Below are 15,378 nucleotides of genomic sequence, written 5' to 3'. Positions count from 1 at the left end.
CCGTGGGCCCCACCAACCTCGCCAGCGCCCGCATGTATGTTTTGACGTGGGGCGAGGTGGGCACCAGGAGGCAGCAGACGCCTTGCCTCCTGGTCAGCGAGGGGAAGGGACCGGCTGCCAGAGATGTTACTGGAGACAGCAGTTGGGGCAGATGGCACGGTGGTGCGTGGCAGGGCGGTGGCCACCTGGGCATATGCTCTGGGCGCTAGGGATGGAGCGCCCCCAGAGCTGGTGGAGGGAATGGCTGGGGATGGAGGGGCCGCGGCAGGTGTCGGAGCCATGGCAGGAAGGACAGCCCTGCTGGCGGGAGATTCTGTTTTACAGGCAGGGCCTTTGCCCTTTTTATTCCCCTGGCCCTTTTTGCCAGTGGAAGGGGCGGCCATGGCAGCGGCGGAGTCTGGGCTAGTGGTGGCCGAGGGGCAGGCAGGGGCGGTGGCAAGGGGGGAACCACGATGTCAGCAGGGGCAGGGTCCTCCTCGATGATGGCAAAAGACAGGAGGAGACCTTAATATGGGGTTGGGGCGATGGGCAGCCACTCCTCCCCGCTAGGCAACACGCAGGGGAGGAGAGCGCTAACAGGAGGGGTGGGGGGATGGGGTGGGGAGTGGGCAACTACTCCTCCCTGCTAAGCTCTATTCAGGGAAGGGGGGGGGCACTGCAGGGGAGGTAATGGGGAAGGGGGAGCAAGGGAACAAGTAACCACACCTTCCTGCTAAACTGTAAGTAGGGAAGGAGGGTCCTGTGGGAGGGGAGAGACCACCCACTCCTCCCTGCTGAGCTGTAGGCAGGAGAGGAGGGCATCCCAAGGGCAGGGGAAAGGGAAAAAGCAACCACTCCTCCCTGCTAGGCTGCAGGCAGGGGAGGAGGGTGCCGGCAGGGGCAAAAAAGGGGGTGGGGGCACAGTTATGGGACAGGGATACCGGCTCCTCCGGCTGCACTGGGAAGGGGAGGGATTACAATTCTATTAGGAAGGCTGTGAACAGTGGGTGGGGGGGGCAACTGAAAGGGGCACAAGTGCTTATGGAGGGGGCATGGGCGTACAGGGATAAGGAACTGAACCAGAGGGAGCAAGGGAGGACAGTGGGAAAAAGGGAAAGCTAGGCAAATCACAAATGGGAGCTACAAGGGGAAGGGTGGGGCAGGCAACCAAACTAAAACTTAAAGTTTGGGGCAGGGCAGGTAGCAAACACAGAAGGGCTGGGGCGGGAGAGACAAACTAACAGAAGGGGAACTCCGGAAGGGTCAAAGCAAGTAGTGGGAGGGGCAGGCTGCAGGGTGGGAGAGGCAAACTAACACAGGGAGGCTGGGGAGGACAGTAGGGAAAGGCCCCACCAGCCAAACGCAGCTGGGGGAGACTCCAGCCAGCAGAAGCAGCAACAGCCCAGGGAAGGAGAGGGTTCCAGCCAGCAGCAGCAGCAGCCAGAGAGGAAGCCTAGCCAGCAGGGCAGCCCAAGCAGACTGACCTCTCCCTGCAGTGGGGTAGCTGCCCCACTCCTGAAGAACAGGGGTTGAAAGCAGCCCTGGAGAGGGCTGTGGCTGGGATAAGGAGTGAGAGCAGCTGAGGGAGTAGCTGACCACAGGTGTGGCCTGCTGAATCAGGGCCCAGCTGGCCCTGATAAGAGGGCTAGGAGCGAGCAGAGTCTCATTCTAGTCCTGGAGTGAGAAGAATCTAGCTGCCTGAGAGGAGGGTACCTGAACTGGAGCAGTGCTTGGGAGCTCTAGCCTGGCAACTCCCCAGGCTGAAGGCATTGTTGAAGGCCTACAGAGGTACTGGGGCTGCAGAGATACAGCCTGGGAATAGGCAGAGGCAGCTGGTCCAACCTCCTTGCCAATGATGAGCAGCCTTTACAGACTGTAGTCTGCCCCAGTGAGAGGGGGCTAGATGATGATGACGACTGGCAGTAGCCACTGAGACAAGGTGGGTGTAGAAGATTGGGGGTTCCCTTGGGAGGGGAGACCCAGAGTGTGGGGACTGCCATGGGGCAGCACCCCAAGGTAAGGGGCACCGTGGCCTGGGAGGGACATGGGGCCTGAGGCAAGCAAGTCTCTGGCCAGCAGAGGGTGCTCTGAGGCTAGAAAAGAGCTAATTCCTAGATGACCAGCCGGAGGTGCTGCGCCACTGGGTCCACGGTCTGCTACATGAGGTTCTGGCATCTCATTAAATATGTCCTTTATTAATTGCTATTTACATTCTTCAAGTCAAAACACAAGTACACTTACACAATAAAACAAGGTTCACAATCTTGCAGCTGGTTTCTCACTTGATTTAATTCTTATATCTCACTGACTGACAGGCAACGCTCTGCCCCTTATATACCCACAAGGGCATGGCTGACAACATTTAAGGAGGTTCAAGGAAAATGTAGTTCTCAGAAAGTCTGAAAGCTTCCACAAGATTCAACAAAGGTCCAAAACATTCTAGGAGGCTGGTGAAAAATTAATCTACATACAGAATACCTGAAACATTTTACTTCAAACATTCTATTTTCCCTTTGTCACTGTGATGGGGCCTCTGGTCCATAGGGGCTTAATAGAGTCCTAGGGAGGCTGCTCAGGAGGGAGCCAATTAGAGAAGGGTTTATAGGAGTAGCCAATCAGGGCTGGGCAGGCCCATATAAGAAGAGCTGCTGTACAGAGCAGCTTCAGTCACTCCCTGGAGCCTGAGAAGAGAGGAGGACTGGCTACCTTGCAGGTGGAGGGCAGCAAGCACCCTGGACATAGCAGTGCTGCAGGCAGAGACCCAGAGAGCTAAAGGCAGCTCCTGGTGGGCTGCAGGAATCTTCAGGCTGAGGCCCTGGGGGAAGGGCAAAGAGGCTGCTGCAGGGAAGTGGCCCAGGGAGGCCTACAGGGGAGTTGGAAGGGATGCAGCAAGTGGTGGCCATCTACAGGGTCCCTGGGCTGAAACCTGGAGTAGAGGGCGGGCCTGGGTCCCCCCAGCCCCAACTCCCACTGAGGAAGTGGTTGGACTGAGGGACTGCGATACTGTCCCCTGGAAGGGGGGAGCACAGAGTCACTGAAGAGGTTGCTGCAGTTCTGGGAGTGGTGCGTCACAAAAGTGATGGCAGCGAGGCACCACCAGAGGAGCTAATCCCCAGGACAGCCAGCCGGAGCCACCACAGTGGTGTGAACCCCATCACAGTCACTAACAACAAAAACAGCACCCCAAGCCTGGCACCCCCTAAGCCTAGGCAGTCGCCTGGGTCACTTGCACCTAAATCTGGTCCTGACTGCACCTCTCACCAATGTGCAGGACACAGTGGATGGATTTGCAGCAATGGGGTTCCCAGACTGCAGTCGGGCAATAGACAGCATGCATATCCCTATTTTGGCACCAGACCACCTCACCACAGAGTATAATAACAGAGTATATCAACTTTTCTGTGGTTTTGCAAGTATTGGTGGATTAACAGGGACACTTCATGGACATCGGTGTTGGCTGGTCAGGGAAGGTGCATGACGTCTGCATCTTTAAGAACACAGGACTGTTCAGAAAGATGTAAGCAGGGACTTTCTTTCCCACCTGGTGGATTACCTTTGGTGATGTTGAAATGCCAATAGTGATCCTGGGGGACCCAGCGTACCCTTGGTTCAAGAAGCTGTACACTGACAACACCAAGGAAAATTCAGCTATTGACTCAGTAGGTGCAGAATGACAGCTGAATGTGCTTTTGGCAGATTGAAAGGATGCTGGTGGTGTTTACTCACTAGATTGGATATCAATGAGAAAAATATTCCAATGGTTATAGCTGTCTGTTGTGTCCTGCACACTATCTGTGAGGCAAAGGGGGAAAAGCTGCTGCCAGAATCAAGGGTGGTGGTGGAGCGGCTCTCTGATGACTTCAAACAGCGAGATACAAGGGCCATTAGAAGAATTCAACATGGAGCCATGCCAGGTGAGGGAGGCTTTGAAAGAGCCCTTTAACTGTCAGCCAAAGTAGTGTTCTGTGCTGGGCTGTCCTCTGGCCCTGGAGCAGAAGGAACTGTCTAGCGCTTGCTGTACATTTATAAATATGACTTTTCCAAAACCTACGAGTTGTGTGGTGCTTGCTGTATATTTACAACAACTATGTGTTTTGAGTAGCACTGTGCATTTGGCAGTATGTGTGATGAACTAAAAAAAATATAATTTTATGCTCCATAAACAGAAATGTATTGAGTGCAAAAACAGTGCAGAAAAACAATCTGCAAAAAACAGGCAACGCTATACAAACTTTAAATATAAATTAATGGAATGGGACTTTGAAATTGGAAAGGCAGCAAACATTTCTGTACACTGGCTCAAATTCAACCCTTAAAGACATATGGGGAGATAATGTTTGTGTTTTTCTGTATTTACATGTATATTGGTAGTGGTCAACAATGTAATCAGCAGTCCCTGTCTATGTTGTATTCTGTTAATTCAGAGAGCAAAAGAACCATTTAAATGAACTGTAAACAATGGGATATTGCTGTATTCATCTCTCTTTGAAATGTATAGCCGATCATCTGCAAATGGTGGAAAAACAGGCAATTGCCTTATGTTAATCTGTGTGAATAATTACCAGGGATGCTTAGGAAGAAGACCTACTTCAAAGTTGCCCTGATTGCCCATTGTTTACCCAGGACTGTATAGTCAAGTGGATACTAGAACATTGTATAAAAGACCCTTGGGTCCTGATCCTGTCATCTCAGATCTGCTTAAGCGTCATCAGGGGAAGTTTGAGTCGTAAGACTGAGGTCCCAGTTAAGCTGGAACACCATGAATTTGATATTGGGGGGAGGGATAGCTCAGTGGTTTGAGCATTGGCCTGCTAAACCCAGGGTTGTGAGTTCAATCCTTGAGGGGGCCATTTAGGGATCTGGGGCAAAAATAGGGGATTGTTCCTGCTTAGAGCAGGGGGTTGGACTAGATCTCCTGAGGTCCCTTCCAACCCTGATATTCTATGATTGGATTATAACCTATGGACTAAATTCTAAAAGAACTCTTTGCAACTAATAAGCTCACCATCTCTGCTATGAATCTGAATCTCAAAAATTGTATTCATGTCTGTATGTATGCTGCTCTTTTAACCATACTCTCTTTTCTTTTTTAATAAATTTTAGTTTAGTTAATAAGAATTGGCTGTAGCATGTATTTGGGTAAGATCTGGAATATTCATTAACATGGCAGGTGATGTGTCCGATCCTTTGGGATTGGTAGAACCTTTTTCTTTTTATGGTGAATAAGATTTTCATTAATCCTCACCATATCTGACTTGGGTAACTAAGTGGAGGCCTGAGGCTGGGTTACTTTAAGGGAACTGTGTTGTTTGGACTTCTGGGTAACCAGTGAGGTATTATAGAAGCTGTTTTGTGCTGGTTTGGTAAATCTAAGTATTGGAATATCCATCAGCTTTGGGAGTTGTCTGCCCCATTATTTGCAGTTCACCTTAATTGAGTGACCTCAGCTGGCTCCCCCAGAATCCCAGTCACACTAGCTCTCCTAAGTGCTACACTAATACAAATAAATACAAATCGATAACAACAACAATGCATGCTTGGTCATAATAGGAACCATTAGACTCTGTAGTGATACTAAGTGATTTAAGGGTCATGGTGGATAATCAGCAGAACATGAGCTCCCAGCGTGGTGCTGTGGCCAAAAGAGTTAATGTGATCCTGGGATGCATAAACTGGGAAATCTTGAGTAGAAATAGAGAGATTATTTTACCTCTGTATTTGGCACTGGTGCATCCACTACTCGATTACTGTGACTCGTTCTGGTGTTCACAGTTCAAGAAGGATGCTGATCAATTGGAGATGGCTCAGAGAAGAGCCACGAGAATGATCAAAGGCTTAGAAAACATGCCTTGTAGTGACAGACTCTAGGAGCTCAATCTATTTATCTTAATATAGAGAATGTTAAGGGGTGACTTGATTACTGTCTGTAAGTACCTACATGGGGATCAAATAATGGCTCTTCATATTATACCTCTCTCTGCTAGATTGATCTAGTGATGGAAACTGAAGCTAGATACATTGAGTGGAAATAAGTTGTCAATTTTTAGTGGTGAGAGTAATTAACCACTGGAACAATTTACCAAGAGCGGAGGTGGATTCTCCATCACTGGAAAGTTTTAAATCAAGATTGGATGTTTTTCTAAAAGATCTACTCTAGGAATGGTTTTGGGAAAGTTGTATAACGCGGGCCAGAGCAGATGATCAGTGGTTCCTCTCTGGACGTTACAAAATTATGTCAACCTAGCTTATGATGGCATACAGCCACTGGAGTTATTAAATCATTTGTGTATGTGCACATGTGGCTCCTTGTGTCAGTGGTGCACATACACAGTAACAGTCGACATAGTGTCTACGCTGATACTGTATCAACCTAATTACATCAACTGTGACTCAACACCACTCGGGGAGGTGCGGTGGTGTTACTAAATCGGCATACAGAGGCATTTACATTGGCAGGAACTAAATTTAAGTGAAGACACTCCCTCAGCTAGGTTGATGCAAGGCAGATTACGTCGACCCAACCATGTAGTAGACCATGCCTCAGAATCTATGAATCTATAATGAGTTCTGGAAACACCCGTGATCTGGAGATGGGCTAAATGTTGATCTTGCAAAATGGGTCCTGGTCCTGGGAGATTGAGCAGAGGCCCTGGAGGAGACAAAAGGGAGGCAGGCAGCTGAGTGCAGGTCTTTGGCAAGAGAGGGTCATACAGAAGGCACCTAGGCCCAGATCCTCAATGGTGTTTAGGCACTTACCTCCCATTGGAGTTGGGCCCTAAAGATTATTGACTAAGGTCTTGTCCACACTAGAAAGCTTTACTGGCAAAAGTTGGGCTGGTTTACAGCTACTGACACAGCTATTTGGGCAGAGGGCATTCACATTTGGCTGCCTTTGTAAGGCCAGTGCATCCTGGCAGCATCTGGCTCTTATGGTAAAAGACATGGCACTGGGGGAGACATCCCAATGCTCCCATCTGGTGCACTGCCTTGTGGGAAATTTTTGCAGCATATAGTGGAATACCAGCACTCTGCTCAGTGGATTGTGGTAGTTTGCCTTCTGTTCCATCCCATGACCTACTCTTTCTCATGCCACTTTTCCCTCTCACCACCAATAGCACGGAGGCCACACAGGCAGGCAGGCAAAATTTTCTTCTCTTGCTTATTTATCTATGGTAGGTGATGAGACCTTTACATCTAGCTCTGTTCTGCAAATCCATTCTCCTGTTTTGGCTACTGTCTCCCTTCCCACTTCCAGCTGATCTTGTTTGCTGAGACTAGCCAAGTGTTAGACTGTTCCTCTAAAGAGGCAGTGGGGGGGGGGGGGGTCTGAGTAACTCCCTCAGCAGTTTGGATCAGAAGAACGTGGCCCCTTTGGAGATAGGTCATCTGTGGAGCTGCAGTCACAAGAACCTTTATGGACCAAAGAAGAGACGCAGACTTGGTATTACCAACCTTCAGTGATCAAAACCCAAGAGTCAGACCTCCTTAAGAGCTCAGAAATCATGAGATTTAAAAAATAGGTAAGCAGAGTCTGAATGAGCTCTCCCCTGACATCTAGTGGTGAGCTGTGGAAAAGGACTTCAGGAGTTGATCTCGTTTGCATGGGCACACCCACCCTGCCTAGGTGTTCAGCATGATGGGATTGCTTGCCCAAATGGTCACTTTTGGCTGGTGTGGGATCCCCAGTCTCCTTGTTATTGTGGCAGGAGTAATAAAGGGTTGTTATCTTTGTGTGAATAAAGGGTTGTTATCTTTGTGTGAACCAAGGGCCACAGACTTGTACTTGGCACTTCCTGATTGAAGGATGCACCCTCAACTAAATCGCACTCGCTAGGCAGGGGACATGGGTTCCAAAGCCTAGTGAGTGGAGAGAGGGGCAGGGGGAATGGGTATTTGGGCTGGGTAGTAGCCAAGGTGCCTCAGACAGTACTTGAGCCCTCCCCTCTTCACTGTATAATAACAGAACTAATTTAGACTCAAGTGACAGTCTTGTTGCATGCTTCAATGCTGAAATCACTGATACCTGGGTTCAAGTACTAATGCTGCTCTGGGACAGGTGTGCACCAGCAGCAAGGCTTCCCCACTAACAACTGGAATCACAGAGATGTGTTAAGTGGGGGGCCCTGAAGACATCTTGGTGTGGTGAGTGGCCAGCAGCAGGGCTGGTGGAGTGGTGCAGCCAGTAGGGGGGCTGGCAGAGATTGCCAGGGCAGAGTCCTGCAGAGAGGGGTAGTGAATGAATGCCTGAGCAGCAGAGTGAGTAAGGTGCCTCCTTGCTCCCCCTTCCCCCAGGGTGGGAGGTAGACTCTGCAGATGTACCTCTGAACTCTGGGTCTGCGCTGACCAAGGACAGCAACTAAGAGTGAGGTGCAGAGAAGGGATGGGCATGTTAAAGGGACTTTTGGGTTGCTGGACTTAAGAACCTGAGGGGGAAAGGACACTGCACAACTTACTTGCTGGTGGGTCTTTTGATCATGGTTTATCTTTATAACCCCTGTTTGCAGTGTTTCCCTAAATTAATACTGCATTATTTCCCTCCTTTTTATTAAAAGTTTTTTGCTACACTCAGACTCTGTGCTTGTGAGAGGGGAAATATTGCCTCTTAGAGGGTGCCTGGGGGTGGTGTGTAATTGTCCCAGGTCACTGGGTGGAGGCTCGAGCCGGTTTTGTGTTGTATTGTTGAAAAGTAACCACTAGATACTGAACCCAACTCTGACTGGCAGAAGGGTTACAAATAGATTTGTTTTTTAGTCTGTCTTTTTAACTCCCCTCTACTCCTCTGCCAATGTGTGTGTGATAATTGCAGGTGGAAAAGTCAACCTTTAATACACACCTTTCCCTGGCTGCTTAGAGGGCAACTCCACTAACCCTTTCCTGACCCTACTGTGAAGGGAGGTGCCATCCATTTCCTGTTACGGTCTTGACCCAGCGGCGACACCTCCTGCTGTCCTGGTGCTTCCTCGATTCCCCACTGCTCTCTGGCCCCAGGGAATCTCCTTTACCTGGGAGTCAGCAGGCCCACTTCCCTGATTTTCCCCCCCTCCTGTGCCTTGCACTGCCCCAGGACCCGCTCTCCACTCTAGGCCCATCCATGCAGATAGGGCTCAGTGGCTGTGCTGCAGTCTCAGCCCTGAGGCTCTTGCACAGTGCTCTGCCCAAATGCCCAGCTGTGAAAACCATGGGATTGGAGGAGGTTCTTGTGTCATTACAACAGCGTGTCCTGCAGGCACAAAAATCATTCCCCCCCGCACCCCGGTCAGCTTGCAAGAGTTGGCAACACTGCAAACATGGCCTTCCCTGGCTAGTTGGAGCTAGCACTGCTGACCGGGCTGTTAAAAGTCTGGTTGGCTGCGCAGTGGGGCTGGCAGGCTCCCTGCCTGCCTCAGAGCAGCTCCTGGGAAGCAGCCAGGATGTCCCTCTGGCTCCTAGGCGCCGTGTGCTGCCCCCCACTCCAAGCACTGGCTCCCCAGCTCCCATTGGCTGGGAACCACGGCCAATAGGAGCTGCAAGCAGGGGCAGTGTGCAGACGCCCCCCCCCCCCCCAGCTGTGCCTCTGCCTAGGAGCTGGAGGGACATGTCACCACTTCCTGGGAGCTGTCTGAAGTAAGCACTGCCCGTAGCCTGCACACCCCTCACCCACCCCAATCCCTTGCCCCAGTCCAGAGCCCCATCCTGCACTCTGAATCCCTCATTTCTGACCCCACCCTGGAGCCTACACCCCCAGCTGGAGCCCTCAGCCTCTCCTACACCCCAACCCCCTGCCCCAGCCCAATGAAAATGAGCGAGCTCAGCCATGCATCACAGTTCCTGCCCCACATAGGGTGAATCTCCCTGTGGCCAGGGAGGACAGGGAACTGGGGTCTCACCATGACACCCCCTGCTGGTGCTGGGCTGGGCAGACAAGAGTAACGGGGAATATACAGGTGGGGAAAGCTTTGTTAGATGGCCAATATTTTGGTTCAGACATGCCTCATGGGAGTTGTAGGCCGGGCTTCCTTCTTGGACTACATCTCCCATAGTGCACCTCATGGAAAAGGAGGTGGCACAACATGGCAGCCACAGTGCACCATGGGAAATGTAGTCCAGCGAGAGAACCCTGTCTGTACAGGAGATCAGGGACATGAGGCATCCGACCTAAAACTCCCAAGAGGCATCACGGTTGCATTTCAGAAATGAAATATTTGGGGGCTTAGGGGCTCAGATTTGTCATGAAAAATCCACATTTCCTGCAGACATTTTTTCACAAAAAATCATTTATTAAAAACCCCAATTTTCCACCAAAGAACAGTTATGATGGGAAATTTCCACCCTGGCCTAGCTCTATTATTTAAACCTTGGTTTGCTATGGAAGTAAGTGGGGTGGGGCGGGGGGTCAAATATGTGGCTTTCAGCACCAAAATCTTGGGCTTTGTCCCTTTGTATTCTTAATGTGCCAGTATAATAATGCCTGCATCTGTAATTTTCAACCCCATGCATCTGAAGAAGTGGGTTTTTTTACTCACAAAATCTTATGCCCAAATAAATCTGTTAGTCTTTAAGGTGCCACCAGACTCCTCGTTGTTTTGGAGATAAAGAGTTACTCTGCTATTAGTAACTGTGTCCAGCAGTTATATACTCTATTGAATCAGCATCATGATCACATTCACGAGACCAGTTCGGGTTGCCAACCCTCCAGGATTGTCTTGGAGTCACCAGGAATTAAAAATTAATCATTAATTAAAGATGTCATGTGATGAAACCTCCAGGAATACATCCATCCAAAACTGGCAACCCTATGAGGCCAGTGTATTCCTTGTGCTCCTCTAATGGCTGTTCCATTCAAAGAGTGCTTCATCTCCGAAAGCAGCTAATGTTGCTATGTGGCCACAATGCAAACAGCAACCCCTTCGTTTAGAAAGCACCAGCGCATCGAAGCTAGGAAACCATCAAGCACCCGTTAAATCCTACAGTCGCTTTCTGAGAGACAGAATTCTTACTAAGTGCAACAAAATGCATATTTCATCATGACAGCCTTCACTCTGACCCGCGTAGTACTGACAATTGCTATGCAGCATTGTTATTTATTTCTTGCACTAACGTAGCAGCTAGGAGCCCTGCCAGTCATGGGCCAGGACCCTGTTGCACAAACACAGAATTATCTCAGTTTTGGTATCTTAATCATAGAATCATGGAATATTAGGGTTGGAAGAGACCTCAGGAGGTCATCTAGTCCAACCCCCCTGCCCAAAGGAGGACCAACGCCAACTAAATCATCCCAGCCAGGGCTTTGTGAAGCTGGGCCTTAAAAATCTCTCAGGATGGCGATTCCACCACCTCCTGAGGTAACCCATTCCAGTGCTTCACCACCCTCCTAGTGAAATAGTTTTTCCTAATATCCAACCTAGACTTCCCCTACTGCAACTTGAGACCATTGCTTCTTGGTCTGTCATCTGCCACCACTGAGAACAGCCGAGCTCCATCCTCTTTGGAACCTCCCTTCAGGTAGTTGAAGGCTGCTATCAAATCCCACCTCACTCTTCTCTTCTGCAGACTAAATAAGCCCAATTCCCTCAGCCTCTCCTCATAAGTCATGTGCCCCAGCCCCTTAAACATTTTTGTTGCCCTCCGGTGGACTCTCTCCAATTTGTCCACATCCCTTCTGTAGTTTTTTTTGGGGGGGGGGGACAAAACTGGATGCAAAACTCCAGATGTGGCCTCACCAGAACCAAATAGAGGGGAATAATCACTTCCCGCAATCTCCTGGCAATGCTTCTACTAATGCAGCCCAATATGCCATTAGCCTTCTTGGCAACAAGGGTACACTGCTGACTCATATCCAGCTTCTCATCCACTGTAATCCCCAGGTCCTTTTCTGAAGAACTGCTGCTTAGCCAGTTGGTCCCCATCCTGTAGCAGTGCATGGGATTCTTCCATCCTAAGTGCAGGACTCTTCACTTGTCCTTGTTGAACTTCATCAGACTTCTTTGGCCAAATCCTCCAATTTGTGTAGGTCACTCTGGACTCTATCCCTACCCTCCAGCGTATCTACTGCTCCCCCCAAACTTAGTTTCATCTGCGAACTTGCTGAGGGTGCAATCCATCCCATCATCCAAATCATTAATGAAGACGTTGAACAAAACTGGCCCCAGGACCAACCCCTAGGGCACTCCATTTGATACTGGCTGCCAACTAGACATCGAGCCATTGATCACCACCTGTTGAGCCTGACAATCATGCCAGGTTTCTAACCACCTTATAGTACATTCATCCAACCCATACTTCTTTAACTGGCAAGAATACTGTGGGAGACCATATCAAAAGCTTTGCTAAAGTCAAGATATATCATGTCCACCGCTCTCTCCATATCCACAGAGCCAGTTATCTCATCATAGAAGGCAATCGAGTTGGGCAGGCATGACTTGCCCTTGGTGAATCCATATTGACTGTTCCTGATCACCTTCCTCTCTTCCAAGTGCTTCAAAATGGATTCCTTGAGGACCTGCTCCATGATTTTTTCAAGGACTGAGGTGAAGCTGACCTGTAGTTCCCCGGATTCTCCTTCTTCCCTTTTTTAAAGATGGTCATTATATTTGCCTTTTTTCAACTGTTCAGGACCTCCCCTGATCACCAGGAGTTTTCATAGATAATGGCCAATGGCTCTGCAAATGATATTGCTCAATGTGTTCAATGGGGATAGATGATCAGTCATTAGGCTTATCGATTGTTGGTACAATACGCTCATTTGCTGTGTCCCAAGAATCATGTTGTACGTATAGTTTTATAAGAAGATCTGATTTCTATCAATTTATGGTAAAAATATTGTTGGTGCACGTCTGAGAATGGTCATAAGTTGGTGCACGTCTGAGAATGGTCAATCAGTATAATTAATGTGTCCCTCTGTTATAACTGATTCATTCATTAATTTAGAGACGTCCCTATGACCTGTGTTATGCAGGTCAGACTATATGATCACAAGGTTTCCTTCTGGCTTTAGCATCTATCATTCACCTATATTTCATTTCCAGGTGACCTGTAATTTATATTTTGAGGTTATTAATGAAACTAACATATATTTAGGCTTAGACAGATTAAGTTTTTATCAGTGAATGTCTATTTCACCATGCACACAAAAACCAACTAAAACTATTTCCATCAATAATCATGAAAATTCATAGATAGGCCATGTAAGAAAAATGTTGCTTTTAAGACCTGATCAGAGTTTGATTTAAGGATATTTAGTGTATATATTTTAACATGTGACATTGACAATTTTTGTTTTCATGGAATCATAGAAATGTAGGGCTGGAAGGGACCTCAAGAGGTCATCAAGTCCAGCCCCCAGTGCTGAGGCAGGACCAAGTGTACCTAGACCATCCCTGACAGGTGTTTGTCCAACCTGTTCTTGAACACCTCCAATGATGGGGATTCCACAACCTCCCTTGGAATCCTAGTCCAGAGCTGAATTACCTAGTTAGAAAGACAAGGTGGGTGAGGTAATATATTTTATTGGACCAACTCCTGTTCGTGAAAGAGACAAATTTTCGAGCTACTCAGAGGGTCACAGCTAAATACAAGGTGAGACCAATTGTTTAGCATAAGTAGTTACCACATATTGTAAGAGATCATTCAAGGTGACATGGCCTGTTAACACCCCTCCAGTCATAGGACAAAAAGCAGGGGTGGGGGGGAGGGCTAGTGGATTACAGATTGTTGGACTAAACCATAAATCCAGAGTCTTTACTAAATGCATTATTTTTAGCATCTAGCAAAGTTGTGAATTTAAGCTCCTGGGACCAGCCCAGCTACAACAGCACTGCAAACAACATGTAGTCAAAAACTTTCCCTACTATCTAGCCTAAATCTCCCTTGCATACAAAACTTTAACATGTTTGAATTATTGTCTGACCCCCTGATTATTTCCTACCACTGTAAAAATGTAAATAGATACAAATAATAAAAAAAATGCTTAAAACCCCTAATTTTATACAACTGTGAAAATTTAAATAAATAAAAATAGAAAAAATGCTGAAAATCAACATCAATTATCCATCAAAATTATAAAAAAAATACAAACTGAAGGCTGGCCAAGCCTATGTATATTTAATAATACCTTAATTAGACATTAAGGTTGTACTGAAAAATGCATTGCTTCATGCTTAGAGAGACTGCTGATGTGGAGTGCGTGCGTAGCATCAGAGTGAGGTGTGGCTTTAACCATTAATTGCCTTGCTTTTAAATATTTGCAAATGAAAAGAGAAGGAAGTAGATTGGCGACACTTAGCAAGGATCATAACTGGTTTTTGAAACCAAGTGTTTTGTTTTGAGCATTTCCCAGGTATGTGCGTGGGTGGGGGTTTTTTTAAAAAAAACATCTTTTCCTGTTTCCTTTTGGGTTGGTAAATAAGACCCGTTTTTTAAAAAAATGAAATGAATAGAAAGGGTGAGTCACTAGATCATTAAAGCAAAGAAGTGAGCAGTGCTGGCATTTCTAATAACAAGCCCTGCTGCATTTTGTGTGTCTGACATGCTACAAATATGCACTGTTGTATTACTATAGCACCTAGTATCAGGGGGTAGCCGTGTTAGGCTGTATCCACAAAAACAACAAGGAGTGTGGTGGGACCTTAAAGACTAACAGATTTATTTGAGCATAAGCTTTCGTGGGTAAAAAGCCACTTCTTCAGATGCATGGAGTGAAAATTACAGATGCAGGCATTATATAATGACACATGAAGAGAAGGGAGTTACCTCACAAGTGGAGAACCAGTGTTGAAAGGGCCAATTCGATCAGGGTGGATGTAGTCCACTCCCAATAATAGATGAGGAGGTGTCAATTCCAGGAGAGGCAAAGCTATTTTTGTAATGAGCCAGCCACTCCCAGTCCCTATTCAAGCCCAAATTAATGGTGTTAAATTTGCAAATGAATTTTAGTTCTGTTGTTTCTCTTTGAAGTCTGTTTCTGAAGTTTTTTTGTTCAAGTATAGCTACTTTTAAATCTACACACCACAGAAACACTAACCCAGGAACCAATCCCTGTAGTAAACCTCGTTGCCTACTCTGTCCCCATATCTACTCGAGCGACACCATCAGAGGACCCGACTATATTAGCCACACCATCAGAGGCTCATTCACCTGCACATCTACTAATGTTATGTATGCCATCATGTGCCAGCAATGCCCCTCTGCCATGTACATTAGCCAAACCAGACAGCCCCTATGTAAAAGAATAAATGGACACAAATCGGACATCAGGAACGGTAACATACAAAAGCCAGTAGGAGAACACTTCAATCTTCCTGGACATTCTATAACAGATTTAAAAGTAGCTATACTTGAACAAAAAAACTTCAGAAACAGCCTTCAAAGAGAAACAACAGAACTAAAATTCATTTGCAAATTTAACACCATTAATTTGGGCTT

Source organism: Natator depressus, chromosome 6, assembly GCF_965152275.1.
Source record: "Natator depressus isolate rNatDep1 chromosome 6, rNatDep2.hap1, whole genome shotgun sequence".
In the NCBI taxonomy this organism is placed as follows: Eukaryota; Metazoa; Chordata; order Testudines; family Cheloniidae; genus Natator; species Natator depressus.
Note: the sequence above shows the minus strand (reverse complement) of the source record.